Genomic DNA, 4,885 nt, shown 5'->3' on the forward strand with positions numbered 1-4,885 from the left:
GAATACCCGGGGAGGGTAGTGTAAGTGTTAGGTAGAGGGTATAGGTAAATGGTGGTTGGATATTGGCATCTGTGGTGCGTGGTGGAAGAATGGTATTTGGATGGGTGCATTAGTGTTGTGGAAATGGCTGGGCGTGTAGCCTGTTAGTGTGTGTAGTTGGTTTGGGCACTCCACCACTGTGAGGATGTCGGCCAGGTGAGGCCGCAGGTGGGCTCTGGGAGCCGGTAGTAGTTGTTGTGGATGGGGCCCGAGGATCCGGAGGACGGACCCGGGTAGCCCAGTGCCAGAGGGCACCGAGTGGGGTGACAGAGCCAGGAGGGGCCTTCCCCAGTTAGTTAGGTTAGGGTGAGGAGCTAGGTAAGCTCGGGTGGCAACTACAGTGGTGGAGGTGTGCAGGTGGGTAGACCTGCTGGGAGAGCTACACGTCTCAGCCCAGAAATTGTGCAAGGGCACCGGGAGATGAATCGGGGGAGTGAGACCCCAAAATGGAGAAGCACCACAGTTTGGTCAATGGGAATTGGTTTTTAGAACCCATAGTGTAAGTTGGCCAATGGATTGGCAGGGAAAGACCCCGGGTAGTGTAAAGCGTGTTAATGTCATTTAGAAAGTAGTTAGGATGAAAATCTCCTTGCACCATCTGCATCCACTCACCTGAGGTGACAGGTACTCCGCACCATGCCAGGTGGTTTTTATTATTTTTATTGATGCAAATGTTGGAATGTGAGACGCATCATGATGTGGGTGTGACATTGTGCCTTTATGTTCCATCTCTTCCTCCTTATGAGGGTTGATGATGAATTGGGTGATGGCAAATTTTGGATAGAGGGATTGTGGAGACGAATTTGGTGCAGGGGAAATATGGGGAAGATGTGACGTTAGCGACGGATTTGTAAAGGTGTAGATTTTGTAAATATGGGGTAAAGGCAAGGGTAGAGTAGGTGACAGGGGGGGTGACGTACGGTAGGGACGAGCTTTCTCACTTCGCTCTCCATACGCACTTCGCCTTGCATTGCCTTGTTTGATGTGTACCCTTGTGACCTTACCCCTCGCTCATCTGTCTTTCCCCCCCCTTTTGTCTCCCACCTGAGGACTGTGCACGACTGGGTGTTGAGCGGAGTGTGCGGAGGTCGTCTTGTGTGCCAGGACCCTCTCAACCAGCATGCATTGCATTGATGTACCACTTTATGGACCGCTGTTCTGCGGCCAAGTACCACTTGATGGACCCCAGGTTCTGGGGCAGGGCACCTCTGTTGGAGACCGGCCATAGTGGCCAGGGAATCTTGCTTGCGGACCTCGGTAAGGTGGCACCTATGCCAAACATGTGGACCACCCTTAGTTGGCCCCTGTGGCCCTAAATAAAAATGGACCCGGTTTGTGCTTTTTATATGTCCAAGTAGGCCGCATGAAGCAAGAAGACATCGGGAAGAACATCGGCCCAGCAGAGAAGAAGAAGACCACCACCAGTTGTTTTTTTGTGTGTTTATTGCAAACAGTAATGACTGTGCACTGGTTGGTGCTTTTGGGTGCTTTGATGTTATTGGTATTGGTGCATCGATGCAATGCGTGCTGTCTCCTCCCTCCCAACAGGAATTTCCTTCTCTTTGTTTCCCTAAAAAGAAAAGAAAAAAAAACACAGGTCCTGGGTTGCGTTGTAAGTAAGAAAGAACATCACTGTAAATAATGCTCCCCACCGTAAATGTATAGCTTGAAAACAATTCCGTAATTCGGTTATCCTGTGGGCGCAAATCTGTTAGGCAGGGTGCAATGCAGCAGGGGGACATATTTATTTGTGTTTTAAAATTGTCACACTCAGGGTCAGGTTAATTGTAGAGGGAATTACACCTACGTGTCACACTAAGTTAAAGTTTTGTAGGCCCGAGCACGGGCCTGAAGAAAGGAGGGTGCAGTGTAACGAATTTGAGAAGTGTAACGGATTTGAGAAGTGTAACAATTTTGAGAAAGTGTAACGAATGTGAAAAGTATGGTTTTGTTGTGTGTAACTGACCCTCGTAATGTAAGGAATGGTCGCAGCTCGTCCTCTTAGTTAATTCCATAAACCTACACACAGGACACGATATATCCTTTTAAATAGTTAGTCCCTTATTCTCTGTGTAGGCTAAGGATGTGTTTCCCACTAGTTTGACTCTTCATTGCACCGAATTAAATAAGAGTCGGCCCTCTGATGCCCCATGGCAGCTTCCAAGTGCCAGGTTCGCCACTTTGCTGCAATTGCCTCTTTAGGCACTTTACTGCATTTTCATCTGCCGTCCACTTTGCTGCATTTGACTCCATTACGCACGAGGTAACGCCGAAGAAGAAAGGCGGGTCTCCACCTCGTCATAGAGGGGAGGAGTAAGTCGGCCCCGCTCATCCAACCCAGGACAAGGAGTTTGGCTTGAGAGGGCGGAGAGAGAACGTTTGGGGAAGGTTCGAAAAGGGTGAAGGGCGGGGCCTATATAACCCGCCGCGGGACGCTCCCAAGCAGATACGAGATGAGCTGAGAGGAGGGATGAGTTCTGGGTCCAGGAGATGCGCTGGAGACGAGCAGGTGTGACCGAGCCGCTGTGAAACGTGCCGCCCTGCAGGAAAAGCGGCCCGGAGCAATGCAAGGAGCGCACGAGGCAGCAGTACAGAGAAAGGAACTTCGCCCGCGCAGTTTGGGACCAAAGCTCGGCTTCTTGACGGCGATGCCTTCTGGCCCGACCGTGCCCAGTACCCGCTGAACCTTCCTTGCCTCTAAAAACCACCCATCTCCAAGCCATTCATTCCTGCCTGCATTTCCCCGTGTAAGTGTGATCGTCCGTCTGTCTTTAACGTTGTCCTAGGGTTTATTAATTAAGCTTGTATAGGTAAGCTAAAGATTTCACTGTGTGCCTGCTCCTTCCATTTTCTGTATATAACCAACTGCTCTCTTTGCTTTGGCTTGTGAAAATAATTAATAAAACCTGTTATTCCTCCGCACGTCTTCTTCTTCTTCCTCTTTACATTCGGTCGCTTTAGAGGTTTCCATATTGAATAGCTGTGGCGCGATACGGCCAACGTCTGGGTGAATCGGGTGAATCCGGGAAAACTGTTAGGTCGCGGTGCCTTCGCTCGGCAAACAACATCCTTATCCGCGGACTGTAACAATATATATATATATATATATATATATATATATATATATATATATATATATATATATATATATATATATATAACACAGTTTGTGTGTGTGTGTGTGTGTGTAATGTTACCGATAGACTCCGAAACGGAGAGGCTCACGTGCTTGATATTTGGCATAGATATGGCCATTGAGCCTGGGACGAACATGGCCGAGACCATATTTGACGAGATCCATATTTTTTATTCATATTTACCTCAGCGCATTTCAGCGAAGTACCCACTAATCTCAGCCAGTGCCAGAACAGCTCGCTGATTCGCTCAGAGCGATCACGTGATGTTCCATCCCGTCACACGTCACACGTTTGCACGTAATTCAGGGCGAAAAGCGATTGCGTTTTTTCACCTTTATGCGATCGTGTTTTGTATCGATTTTGTGCGATATGAATTAAATTTTAATTCATATTTCGTGTTTACGAATTCGAATACGAAGGATTTCCCCTTTCCCCTTTCGATTTCGAATACGAATCGAATACGAGCTTGAGTCGAGAGGGCGAATGTACGGGTTGGGAATGTACGGGTCTCCCTTCCCCCACCCGGCAACGCCGGTACTGGAGGGCGTGGGTCACAGGATCGGTGAGTCTCCAAAATCCGCTTCGTGCTCTTGCGAAGATGCAGGACGATGTCGCGATTGTTGTGCTGCTCTCCGACCATGAGAACTGCAACGTCATTGTTGACTGGCCCTCCCCTTCCCTCCCCCTTCCCCCGTCCGTCCTCCCCCTCCCTTCCCCCTCCGTCCTCCCCCTCCCTCTCCCCTACCCCTTCCCCTTCTCCCCTCCCCCCTCTCCCTCCCCCTCCCCATCCCTTTTCCCCTCCCCCCTCCCCCTCCCCTTTCCCCTCCCCCTTCCTCCTCCCCCTCCCCTCCCCCCTTCCCCTCCCCCTCCACCTTCCCCCCTCCCCCTCCCCCTCCACCTTCCCCCCTCCCCCTCCCCCTCCACCTTCCCCCCTCCCCCTCCCCCTCCACCTTCCCCCCTCCCATCCCCCCTCCCCTCCCATCCCCCCTCCCCCTCCCCCCTCCCACCCCCTCACCCTCCCATCCCTCACCCACCCCCTCCCCCCTCCCGTCCCTCCCACCCCCTCCCCCCTCCCGTCCCTCCCACCCCTCCCCCCTCCCCCTCCCATCCCTCCCACCCCCTCCCCCTCCCATCCCTCACCCTCCCCATCCCCCCTCTTCTCCCCTCTCCCCCTCTTCTCCACCTCTCCCCCTCCCCCTCTCCCCCTCCCCCTCCCCCTCTTCTCCCCTCGCCCCCCTCTTCTCCCCTCCCCCCCGTTCCCCTCCCCTCCCCCGCCCGGCAATGCCGGGTACTTCTGCTAGTATATATATATATATATATATATATATATATATATATATATATATATATATATATATATATATATATATATATATGTGCAGGGAGAACTCTGCTCCATCTTCTGAAACCCGCATAATGGAGATAACAACCCATGCCACATCCACACACAAACGGAGGTGGATGTTTCAAGACCTTGGTTGGTCTCCGTTCTACCTCCTGAAACGCACACCCACGTGTGGAAATATCAGCCAACAACAGCAACTTACACAGTTACACACACATACGCGCACGTGCACACACATACATTCATGTCCACACGAAATTGGATACTTTGAGACCTGGGAGGGATATACTGTTATTAGACTTGGGCGTTGTGTTAACAGCTGTTAGTTCACCCGCATAGGGAGATAACAACCCATGCCACATCC

The sequence above is a fragment of the Myxine glutinosa genome, chromosome 2, assembly GCF_964187855.1.
Source record: "Myxine glutinosa chromosome 2, kmMyxGlut1.1, whole genome shotgun sequence".
Classification (NCBI taxonomy): domain Eukaryota; kingdom Metazoa; phylum Chordata; class Myxini; order Myxiniformes; family Myxinidae; genus Myxine; species Myxine glutinosa.